This window comes from Clinocottus analis, unplaced genomic scaffold, assembly GCF_023055335.1.
Source record: "Clinocottus analis isolate CAN_PGR_092001 unplaced genomic scaffold, fCliAna1.0.p SCAF_8, whole genome shotgun sequence".
NCBI classification, from domain to species: Eukaryota; Metazoa; Chordata; class Actinopteri; order Perciformes; family Cottidae; genus Clinocottus; species Clinocottus analis.
In genome coordinates this window covers 10,563,957-10,577,773 of record NW_027176240.1, presented here as the reverse complement: position 1 = coordinate 10,577,773, position 13,817 = coordinate 10,563,957, and positions in this window count along the sequence as shown.

Sequence of the window (13,817 nt, the reverse complement as noted above, 5' to 3'; positions counted from 1 at the left end):
CTTTTCCTCTGGCTGCTACAAAAAGCTACCTGGTTTTAGCCCACACATGGCCTCACATGGAAGACATACAAGTTGGACTGCTTAGATACACTAACAATTCGATGTGTTCTTTTTAACTGTGTATTTGTTTTTTTATTATCAAAATCTACAATCTCAATTCACAATCAACACACTGAATCTACATATTGGTTTTACTCATATTACATGGTTAAAGACTGTAAAATTAAATGTGAGAGTCAACTGTTACAAATACAAGGGTCAAATATGCACTCGGTGCTGCCGGACTATGAACAATATGTGAAACATTCAATACTCCCCTTTCTTCAGAGGTTTTTATTCACTCATTCCATTGCTGAAGAGTTGGAGAGTTTGTTATAAGGGAGTAGGTGCTACACCCAAAGAGTGGGTGAGAGCCGTGGTGGTCACTCTCTTATACCTCTTATTTAATTACACCTGATAAAAGCTGCTTGGAGCTGATCCGTCAGAACTTATCTGATGTTATAAAAAACACAAACTTCTGCAGTGTGTGTGTGTGTGTGTGTGTGTGTGTGTGTGTGTGTGTGTGTGTGTGTGTGTGTGTGAGAGTGTGTGGGAGTGCGATACACAGACAAGTACACATGATCAGTTATAGATAGAAGAGACTGTAAGCACATTAATATCTCTTCAAACTCATTACTCAGTGAAATGCAGCCCCACTAATAATATCTATAAAGTGAGCTATGTGTACAGTAGATGACAGCATACAGATACTCTGTTGATACAGTATACACAGACAGCAGACACATCCTGTATGTATTATGGAAGCCATGGCTCCAGTGATCCTGCTCACCACACACAGAGTCTTCAGCCTTCAGGCTGAAAGCAGAAGAAGCCTCCATGCTCAAATGCTGTAATTGCAGCTTAACTATCTGAAACAAACACAAACAATTTGGTCATATCCTGCGCAGATGCTAACAAAGGAAGGGGTAGAGGAATACAATCGCAACATTAAATATCCAATGCTGTCATTACAACTATGACGTGATAGAATTACACCAGTAATACTTCTACATATTTTTATAGTGGAATAAATAACATGAGCTGTGAAAGAACTGCAGTCATTAAACTATTCGACTGCTGACTGGACTGTGAGCAGAATTAAGAAAGAAACAATGGACGTAAGTAACAAGAAAAATGAGCAAAACAGTAGAGAAGTGAGGCTAGAAAGAAAAGGGGGGGGGGGGGGGTGAGAGACCCAACAGAGGAGAGACGGGAGGGAGAAGGGCAACGTCTGAGTGTAGGAGACCCAGGAATGTTAATCCTCTTTGTATGTCTCCCAGCAATGATTAAACTTTTCTAATATCAGGCATGACAAGAAAAAACAGGTCATATATGGGTCAGCTGTGGGACAAGAGGAAAGAACAACACCAAAGTGGTTATGCTCACAGCCGCACAGCTTTAAAGTCACACAACGCAAAGCCACAAACAAGTCGGTGTTACTGCCTGTGGGCATTTATGCACAACAACAGAACCAAGGCCTGTTGTTCGTTAGCATGTCTCATGTCTACGCTGGGCCGAGTGCACATCAGTGGTAAAGTGGATGTGCATATCTGCACCCGAAAAAAACAAAAAACTACATTGAACTGGTAACACGTTGGCCTGGTTATTCACCACAATAGCCTGGGCCACGTGACATAATGTGAAATACATCATGCCTGCTGCTACTGTGTGAAAACTGCAACAGAAGCTGGCAGGCTGAGTGGAGGAGTCACAGAGAACCACTTAGCGGCTACGCTAGGCTAATCAGAGGTGAGAGGTCAGTGCCAAACTGTGTGTGCTTAACCCCTACGCTTCCTGGAAACTGTGCTCTCTGGAGGAGGATGAAGAGACGGCGAGCGCACATTTTCCATAGCTCTGGAATCCCAAAGGCTTTGGGGACTGGAGGTATCCCTCTCTTTCTCTTCATTTGTTTCCTCCAGGTCCCCCTTTCCCTTGCTCTCACCACTTTCAATGAGCTGCATCATTACCAGCAGATTTAACCACAGGGCAAATGAAGAGCAACACAGGGAAAGTGAGGGGGCACGGGGTGGGTTAAGGGGGGCATGTTTGTGTCTGTTACGCACTGGTGTCAGAATGGAGACAGATTGGAGAAGTATTTCCTTGCCTGTCAGAGGAAAGGCCCTCTCACAGGAGGGCTCAGACACCATAAATCCTCTGTGATTCTTTCCATGGCCCTCTCTCTTTCTCTCTGAGCCCCAATTGTAGTGTTGAAAACAATCTGATTCCTAATTTCCCATGAGTGGCTCTGTGAATTAGCCCATCATACAGCTTAGCGGGCCTCACTTTCACACGGTCTCTATTCATCAACGTCTGTGGTCATACACTCAAAACCTGCAGCAACCTCCAAGCCTGTCCAGACCCAGCGCAGACACACTGGACTGTCTCCATTGGTACTTCATTAAGCTCTAACAGTGCCATTTATCTCTGTGAGTCTGTCATGGATTACTATGTTGAGTATTTTGTTCAAGTACTGTTTTATGGGGCCTTTATTGTGAAATACCATAGACACCCATACACTCACTTTAGGCTCCTTCACACGCTCTCGCTTGGCTCTCTCTCTATATATATCTCAAAAACAGCGCAGCTCTGATTATTAACATTCTTACATTGAAGAGCAGTTTTATCACTCCAACAACACAGAGCAGCCTCTCTCTTTGAAGTCGAGTTATAGTCAGCATCGGCTCTCGTCTATCTGCGAGATGTCCAACTACTGCTCAGCTAATGAGAACTCACTGTGTAAAGTAGCCACACATGTTTCATATCAAGCGCCACATACAAGGACGAGCAAAAAATAGTCAATTCAGGTTGTTTGAGAGCGAGAGAGGCGCTGTGTATCTGCTCAGTCTCCGACAGAAGGAGTTACACCCCTACCTCTGGAAAAGTTCACTCAGCGGGCCATTCATGATCTTCAGGTTCTCGGCTGGATCAGGAAAACCCGCCGTATGAAGATCACAGCCGACATAATGTGCAAGTACTGTTCACACTAACACACACATATGACAAAATTAGACACTAAATATAAAAACTTTATCTAAAGAGATACATGGGTGTCAGCCAACATGTATTTATCCTGCACATGACTGCCCTCTTCTGGTATTTGTCATTTAAAGTGAATTCTGAAGTGTATGGTTTAATGTCTGTTATTTCCGACGCATAAGTATTTCCATCAGTTTTGTATTAGAATTGCTTTACAGTTCACTGCCACAGTTGTAACGGTTGTTTGGTCCCATCGCGATCTAGTCGTTTCTCTGTTTGGTAACAAGGTGTCATGAGGATTTGTGTTTTATGAGAGGGAAGTCTTGGCTAAGCCTAGAACTGTCCGGGAGCTTCAAAAAGCTTGCCACGCTTTATCCTCAAACAGGGAACAACCACCACAGTGAACAGGTCAGACATTCACTGGCACTCCAGCTCAAACAGAAGTGGGCATGCCACAAATCCTACTTTTCACTGTCGCCATTGCTTAAAACAATGTAGTGGTGCTCTGCAAATATGTGCTGTTGCTCAACTCCCAACAGGAAATGTTCAGAATTTTCAAGAGTTTATTTTTTCTCTCTGCCATCAGAGGGCACAGAGCTAACGCAACGCAGCTGTACGCTACGGCGCTTTGGAATACTTAAGTAAGAACACGCCAGTGCAGCTGCTGCTTTGCACAGCTCACAGACATATCGGCATAATGTCGGCTGGACACCTGTGTGTGTCATACTCTGTGCACCAACATTTCAGGTGTACAGAAAGGTCAGGTGCTGTCAAAAAGTGGTTTTCTGTGGTCTTCTCCTGGTGGACTTATTGGCCACTGGTTACCTCCACACACCCCTCTCAGGTGCCGGCAGAGGCAGAAAAGGTCCCATGTGTTCGCTCATCTGTCCCTCGACACACATTCCCTAAACAAGCACTCTCCAAAACACTGCTGGTTACCATGGCAGTGCTACTGGCCCGAGTAAATAAGGGGGAATGATGTCCTTAGAGGAAGGGAGTGTTGAATGTAGTGGGGCTGTAGTGTGTGTGTGTGTGTGTGTGTGTGTGTGTGTGTGTGTGTGTGTGTGTGTGTGTGTGTGTGTGTGTGTGTGTGTGTGTGTCACTGTACTGCCTCCATGGGAGAGCTGCCTAGCAGAATCATTGCAGTCTGTACAAACACATTTTGACGTTTCAACTTCAGTCAGCCCTGCCACACACGAACATGCACACACACACACACTAAACGCACAAATATGAACACACGCGTTTTGTAAGTGTCCATCATAGTTAATTGGTGTCAATGTTATGCAGATGCTCACTCCTGGCCACTGTAGCTGAACCACATGTGCTCATTATTCTAATTGCACATTTCCTCATGTTTGTTTACCGAATGGCGACTTGTAGATCTGAAATGAACCACATCTACTGTGTCTTACTCTTTATCTTGTTTAGTCTGAAACACACAGATGTTTAAGCATGTTTAGTCTGGTCCATTATTTACCCTTTAATTTCCTCAAAATGCTACCTCACTTAAAATGAAGGGAGCTTGGAGCGTCCAGGTCCCAGAAAACAGGTTATGAGTCAGCATAGGTAATGACTAATTACAACGCATCTAACCCAAGACACACACAGACACACACAGACACATGGACATTAACGCACTGCTAGTCTAAGGCAACAATATTGAAAATTTCAGGTGAGCACATTTATTGTGAAATATTCAGGAGAGTGAAGTAGCGCAGCAGTGTGTGCACACAACACACATTTGAACTTCTATATTTCCGAGGACCTTTATTAAGAAAACTGTACAATAATTCTACTTAGGAGTAGCCAAAATCTCCTGACACTCAAACTGGACCTCACAAAGCTGCACGTTAAAGATCACACGCACGATAAAGCAGAAAAATGCCAATTAGACAATCATTAGAGACATGAATGAGGGAATGTAAAATGAAGTGAACGTTTTGTTTTCTCAATCTCAGACTTGGACAACGCACTGGGACCTGCGGACCCTCCTGCTGCACCTCATCCCCACTGGTTGCATCATAGTCCAACATCTTACTGGATGGACTTCTTCTTCTTCTTCTTCTTCTTCTTCTTCTTCTTCTTCTTCTTCTTCTTCTTCTTCTTCTTCTTCTGTGTTTATGTACATGCACGTGCACGTGCACTTGTGTGTGTGTGTGTGTGTGTGTGTGTGTGTGTGTGTGCACTCAAGGCTTTGTTATTGCTCAAATAAACCAATGATTAATGGATGAAAGTAAAAATGTATGTGGTCCTTTAGGTATTTAGTTCATTTGGGATGTTGTAGTATAAAATCACTCTGCTGTTTACAAAAGGTTCAGTTGATTTAGTTTGGCCTATGTTTCAAAGTCTTTATTTTAGGTGTCGTAATCCCATATCCCTTAAGACCCAGTTCTTATGCCAGCTGTCTTTAATTTAACATGAATATCATGTAATTTCAAATTAGATTAATTTAATTACAGGAATCATGACATAGGACACCATTAAACAGATCTAAGAGCAGCTTATCTGATCAGCCTGTCCAGATTTTTATGAAAACAGAAAGAAAAGGCTACAAAGGAAGTTAACTAGTGCCTTGGTTACCACTAGGTAACTGAAAAACAATCCATAAAGCACACCTCAGTGCACTTTACAGACACATAAAGCATGGCTGCAACACCCAACGGACCAATTCCCTTGCATGGCGGAACTACCCATTGCATCATCAAACAGAATGACACCCTGGTCTATCTTAATCACATATGACGAACCCTTACTTCTGGTCCAGTGGGGTCTTCAGGACGGCACGAGCCAAGTCCAGTTGGCCCTCCATTACATACCTAATCATCCGGGGTCCAAAGACCACATCTGATACTCACCAAGACCTCAAGGCCTGAACAGATGAAGCACCTGGAGTATGACAAGGCTTCTCAGATTGGTAACAATTACATTTTCCATCTGCAGCTAATACACTCCTAACCCTGTTTATTTAAAAAGTGTAAGAGTTGAGTAAACAGAAGATCGACAAGACTGTCTTTTGTAAGTGTTTGGGGAAAAAAATGTTTCTTCTTCAAATGTATGTGAAATAGGTTTCTAAAAGTGTTTCTATACATAAAGTATTGTGTATGTTTGTTTGTTGTGTGGCTTTGGCTCGATGCGTTCATGGTTATTCTTTACCTCCAAGCTTACAAGAGCATTAGCAACTTGGGTAAAGACTGTGTCAGTCTCAGCACCCAATAAATCTCATCCCCACCCTGTCCCTGGTGACAACAGATGTCTCTGTCTCACAAAACATCTCGTTTCAAAACATTACTTGTTCCAAATGCCACGTCAGTAACGAACACATTTTCATGAACAGAGCAGAACACACACAAAACACTTTGCTTATATATATACTGTAGTGAATTTACACACAGAACAGGTCCGTTTGCTGAGAGAACACACACACACACACAGACACACACACACACACACACACACATTACAGGCAAACAAAGCAGAATGAGCACAATCTAAAAAATGAATTGTTTATGTAAAACATTTTTTTTACAGAAGTTGCTCCACAGTGGTCCCACAGTCAGAGGAAACATAAGAGTGGACAGGCAAATAAAAAACATATTGAGAAAAAAACACACGCACGCATGTGTGCACACACACACACACACACACACACACATACAGCAGCAGCAGCATCAGTTCAAACAGAGAAAGCTTGTGTGATGCTGTGGTGCATGATGGATCTGCAGGTGCAATTAAGCAAACAGAGCGTTAACAGCAGCTATGCTAGATGTATAGGTCTGTAGCAGGAAAGCAGGCCTTTTCCCCGGACGCCTTAAATACACACTAACCTGAGAGAAAACAATAAAGCGTAACCCACACAAGGAAATTACATTGCTGATCTATCGTTTTACATTTTCTCCATAATGCTGAAATGTGCATCCACTTGAGACATACATCACTGACACCCAACCTGTTAGAAGAGGGCCAAACACAAAACACACATCAGAGAGATCTGTCTTGGCACAGCTGTCAATCATGCTATGGCAAAAAAAATGAAAAAATGAACCGGCGGAGAAAACTGTAGGAAATGATGGTTATTGAATTAGCGGAATGACACGGACAAATCACGTATATAAAACAGAGTACACATAGTGAGGTTAGCGTGGCCCTCGCAGGGAATTGTTGCTTTAACAAGCCCCCACTTCCAATTCCCTTGGACTGTCGGTTTAAACACACACAGTGTAATGTTACATTTTTCAGTTTGGTCAGGCTAAATAGACCATTTGGCTAACCTGTAGTATAGGAACTATAAGAATGCACCACAGAGCCCAATGTGCGGAGCAGGAATCATCAAAACAGATACTGTTACATTGACAGTTTGATGTTTTGATGAGTGACGGAACAGCAAAGTATGGATGAAACAGGAAAGATCGAGTAATTAAAATGAATTCAGAATAACTCTGAATGTAACACATTTTGTTGATAATACAGGAGTTTCTTTAACATCAAGAGTTCATTTCAGTTGGCCTTTGTCTAAAACATTTTCACATATTAAACTCAATAAAGTCTTCAACTTTGGGGAAAATAAGAATAGTTCGTGGTTTTACTTGGCCAACCCGCAGACATTTATTCAGATGTGCAGCCAAATAATTTAATTCAACACATTTGCAAGAGGAAAAAATGCTGTTTCTTTTTGTTTCTTTGCCTGGTAACAATCAATAATGGATCACAGAGATTCATTTGCTGCCCATAGAACAAACAGACACTACTATGTCTTCTTTAGAGTCAAGATGGACATAGGCATGTGGAAAATAAATACATATGAAGTCTACTCGATCAGTGTGCTTGAGTTTTGTTTCCCTCTCTAGTTTGCTCTGTTGCACTCGAACCAGCTGAGCATTGCTCGAACATCCACAAAAGAGTTTCCCTCAAGAATTATGCTTCACAATTCCAAAAACACATTTAATACCTGTAGAGCCATAATTTGAAAGTTTCACTCATATTTTTGTCTGTTACTCCTTTTCAGAAAATGTTTTTCCCCCCTTCAGTTCCTTGTGTCAATATTTGTGAACCATGATGTAATGCTTTTATATATTTTATTGTGTATTGAGCAGGAACAACAATTCGGTACAACCTTCGTAAACTGATTCATCAGCATGATTCCTGATGTTTGTGGATGGAGTCGGTGCTAAACCTGCATATTGAGTCGGATTCTAAGTTTGAGGATAGGAGCGAGATTTGCAGTGTTTCCATCTTTAGTCCTGAGTTCAGCTTACACATCACTTTGTAAATGTCCTCTGGCTCTCTCTTTCAGTTGGGTTTAATACCAAAGAATTGCAAAATCGTCACATCTGCATTAGTTTTGCGAATTAGACCAGACATCTTTCCTGCTGGAGTTAGGACTACTGTACATGAGTAATTACGAGCAGTGTCAAAGACAGAAATAATACATTTATTCAGTGTGTTGTTGGTTATGTGTGTGGTAAGTGGGTGGTTTGCTAACATGCATTTATTGACTTCCATTGTTTTGTTGTGATTTAGATTACACAAGTTTTCCCCTCTGACAAAACCTACTCACCCACACACACTGTGCACACACACACACACACGCCCACACACACACACACACACACACACACACACACACGCACACACACACACGCTGTGCACACACACACTCAGCCCTGCATCCTTGGTGAGGGTCCCAGACAGACCCTCAAACCACTGCTGTAATCTGGTCATCTCCTGGACCGAGGGAATGTCGGAGAAGAAATGTTGAACACGGGTCCAAACCGCAACCAACGCTCACACACCCGCACACAGAGTCACGGTCAAAAAACACATGAGCGGTTGTGACTATGCATGCAGAGACTGTGCAGCGCACGGTCCCTGTAAACGTTTTTGTTCAGTTCCAACCACAAGACCATAAGTTCAGTCTCGTTAGCCAGAAAGCTGATTCTCTTTTGTTTTGAAAAAAGAGAATAATGGCCTGTTGGAAAGGGTTACCCTGCTTTACTTTCATGCCGGTGGTTGTTACGGATTTCTGGGGATTTAGAATAAAGCTATGTGAGGATCATGTCATTGTTCGGAGCGGCATGGATACACAGGGAATGGAAATTCACAGAACTCAGGCAGAGCTTGCAGTTCAACATGTTAGGAAATGGTGATGGAAAGATTAACGTGAAGTCAAAGTCAACTGAAGGCATGCCTATTGTACCATGCAAAGACATTCATTTCAATGTGTGTGTGCGTGCATGCATATGGGAATGTTTTACAATCTGATGCTCATGGGAAAATGTATAGTCTAAATACAGTACAGAGGTAGGAACCGGGGTTTAAGGGGTTATAATGACACCTCCCAACAAGAGCCTGAGAGAAGGTCAATCATAAAAGAACCAAAGTACTACACACGTATAGTGACACACTGCTGAAACATGAAGAAGACACACCTAAGACAGAATGTAACATAATTAAATTCCTCCAGGTGTACACACACACACACACACACACACACACACACACACACACTAACACACACACGCACACGCACACACACACATGCACGCACACAAACAAAGCCCAAGCAGATGAACAACAAGTCAACACAGTGTTTAAATTCCAGGGAGACATCTGTAACGAGGTCTGAGCCATTTGAATTTAATTACAGGCAACCAAGTGGAAAAGTTGGTATAAATCAACTCAAAGTGATTTGCGGAAAGAAAACTCAATTCCAGAGTGTAAACTCAATTTGCCATCAATTTAATTAATGTTGGTTTAAATGGAGGCACTCAGCTGATTGTGCGTCATAAAAGATTGCTGAAGTTTCCGCTTCACTCTCTTTGTGTCTCCTGCGCTCTAATTTGTCCTTTCAAACATGCAGCGGAAGAGCAGCGCTCTAGTGCCATCGTGTGTCTTCATATGCATCCTACGACGGGCGGGACAGTCCTGCACCCTTTTGTTTTGAAATGATTGAAATGTTAAGAAAATGAAAATGCTCAGAAAATCATTTGAAATCATTTTTAAAAAAGTGTGTTTAGTAGTTTTTCTGTAAATTGACTATCCTGATGATTATTTAAATGCATTAATGAATTGCAGAAATTAATTGGCATCCCAGAATCTGGTTTAATTAAATGAAACAGCAAACAGAAAAGTCTTCAATCTGGATCCTTAAATAATCATCAAGATATGTTTTTTGAATAATCATCAGGAAAATCAAAAAATGGCGAGCCGTCAAGGCCAGCGAGGCTTTCTCTGCTGGCCTAAACAGAATCACAAAGTTATATTTTATATTTTATAATATAATCACTCAGATCCAAAGATTATTTGGGATCTCAGTATTATAAAGCCTGGGGTCATCGTGAGATTAATGCAATTGGTTGTAAAATGATTAACAAGATCATATCGAGGAAAAGACCTCTTTTTTGTTACTCAAAAATAGATTTCCTTTTTTTATATGATGTAATTTACTGGATAATTTCACCTTCATAAAGTATTCCAATAAAACTATTTGAGAGGAAAACGTCATATACACTAAGGCAAGGCAGGTTTATTTGCATAGAACATTTAAAAGAACAAGGTCATTTTAAGTGCTTCACATGAAATCATTCAAAGCATCAAAACATAAAGCAAAAGAAAACCAGATTCAAAAAAATAAGAACCATCAATTAAAACATTAAAAACAGCCAAGAAGCAAAAACCTAAATAACAGTTGCAAAAGTGTAATAAGAAACAAAATGCATTAATGAGATGCAGAAATTGATTGGCATCCCCTGGTTTAATGAAACGAAACAGCAAACAGAAAAGTCTTTTATCTGGATTTAAAGGAGCTGAGGGTCTCAGCAGACCTCCAGCTTTCAGGGATCTTGTTCCAGATATGTGGAGCAGAAAAGCTAAAGGCTGCTTCTCCGTGTTCAGTTCTGACTCTCGGAACAGAAAGTAAACCAGAACCAGACGGCGGTCGGGATGGTTTATAAGGTAGCAACAGTTCACAAACGTATTTATGCCCTCAACCATTCAGTGCTTTATAAACCCGCAGTAGGATTTCATCCGGTGTATCACAACTTGTGTAAAACTTAACCTGTAACAAGACAAACAAGGAGACTTAATGTATTTTAAAGGGGGTCACCAGCTAATGACTCTTAGCAACCATTGAAGCACATTGAGGTAACGTGCACTGTGCTGGTTTCTCCTCTAGATGGCCACAGCTACCAGAGGGCCAGAGGACGGAGGACAGTATTTGCAGCGCAGCAGGGCACATTAACACACATAGAGGTCAACAAAAGTCATCACCTTCCAAAAACATCATCCTATTTATCATATCTAGAGGAAAGTGCAGAATTTCAGTTGGGGCGTAACTGCAAACCTATGCATGCTTTTGAGTGAAGGGAGAGATAAACTATGCTGGGGAAAAACAAGTTTGACATTAGGAACACATGTTGGCATGAAATGTGCATTTTGAGTGTGAAATTAATCATATAGAGATTAATGATCCACACCTTTTAAATTAATGTGATCTTCACACATCAACCAAATGACTTTCATGCATATTCCAATTCTGCAGGTGTTGTTAGTGTAAAAATACAGCTCCAGGCGTCTGATGACAGGTATCATGTTTGGACAGTGGGGCTGACATAGATCCATCTGCCACCTTGTTATGTATCATGTCAAGCAATTTGAGTTGTGAGAAAATGGAAAGGTTAAAAAGCTAATAACATGAAAAATGACTGAACAGTTACAGGGTTTGCATAAATTAAGCAGGCATTGTTTGCGGAATGAACTTTAGTTTAAGGAGAGCTGTTCAGGAATAGAAATGTTCCATAATTGTGCTTACGTACAGCATGAGGAACACACATTCATTGCAATCTTTGCGGTGAAAATAAGAGCAGGGCTTTATGTTTGAGTTGCTATAATAAGTTGTGCATAATAAAGGAAGAAGACATTAATCACACGGGTAGAATTGTGTCGGAGTTGACACCATAGATATCAATTACTGTTCTGTCCTCGCTCTTTCTCCCTCGTCTGGTGTTCAGAGTGGTGACAAGATCACATTAATTTTGATTTAGCTCCTTCTGCGCGTTCTCAGTGTCAGCTGCACTCTATATATGGCTGTTTGTAAGTGATCTGAGCTGTAAGTGTAAGACATGCTGATGCTCCTGAAATAAAATATCTATCTCTGGATTACCCCTCACCTGTTGCCAATAAACACTTTATTGGAGAGAGAACATGGATCCATATTTGTCTGTATCCTCTTGTTTCTGCTGTATGTTCCCCTCACTTATTACAAACATATGCACCCCACAAATCTGTGCACTGTCCGCGTATACGTAGTCAATGTTTATTTCTGTGTCTCTGACCTGTGCTGGAAACACAAAGGCATATCAGTTTTGTAAATACGTTTGGGACCGTGGTTCTTGGAGCTGGCCTTACTTTTTTTTTTCAACTCCAATGAGGAACCCAACACGCTCGGGCTTGCCACCAACTGGCAGTGCCGGCAGGCTGCCCCCGAACCTTGGAGCAGCATCAAGCAGCCCTGGCCAGTATCCCACCAGCCAAAACCCAACAGATGCACCGCACTGAAGCCGACATCACAAAATCTGGGGACTAACATTTGAAATGTTCTCCCTCACCCATAAACACACAGTTATTCACATCTAAATATAAACACTCCCTCAGCTAGGGAGTTAGTGGACGAGTGGAAAGAAAATCTGGTGCATCAATTTAATCACAGCTGATTTTCTTTTGCCTTTGTATCATCTCTTTCTACGTGGCTTTACTATTCCAACCAAACGTTTAATTTATAATGGAGAAGCTAAAAGTCCAGACAGTACCGTATCTTTGGAAATCCAATGTTAATAGTAATATCATGAACTACTCATATTATCAGTTATACTTTAAGACTGCATTTGTCAAAAGCTTATATTTGATGCTGGTATGAGAATCGTGACAATAGGCTTTGTGTATTGTTAATAATTCACATTTGTACATCAGTTGAATGAGCTGTACTTCAAATTATTAGCTCCAGACCCAATGTACCAATTATGCAGCATATAAAATCCAAACATATCCATTTTTAAAAGAAATCTATTATTAATTTACAAAAGAATCAGTGGTTAAATGAATGCATAAAAAATGACAAAAGAGAAAAAAAACCTCAATGCACACAGTTTTACTGTAGCTGCCGTCCAGGAAGAGGATCCATTATCTCACTATCGAATATTTCAATGTTGGTTAATATCAGCTCTGTCATCCGTCACAGTCAAATATCAAGTTCTAACTAATTTAGATTATGTTTTTCTTTGTATCTGCCTGCATCTCTCCCTCTCTCCTTAGAAAGACCCTTTCCAGACAACATCCTCTAACTGATCAATGCCATGCAGTGAGGTCCTCACACAGTGTGCTGTGTCAACCATGAAATGTTCAGAGAGAATATATGCAGACGTTAGACACATTTTGGTGCTGTTCTTGCTTCATTTGAACCCAACCTCTCTCCAAGCACTGCTCTGTGCCTTCTCTGTCAGCTCTCTAATAGTGGATTAGTTTGGGCTTGTAAATGCTGTAAAGCGCTGAGGATGAACATTGATTGTGCAGTTTAATGGGGAGCACAAGGGACAGACTCTAGCACTGTCATTCCTTGCCTCTCCCCTGCTTACAATCTCTTTTTTGCATACTAACACACTTTCTCTTCTTTCTTCCAAAGAACCTAACAATCACAAGAACTCTAAATGTTCTTGTCGTGCAGCCACGTCTCCCGGCATCAGGGTCAAAGGTGATGCAGTTGACTTGGAAAAAGTACCCAAAGGGCAAAAATGAATGTTGTGGAAGGA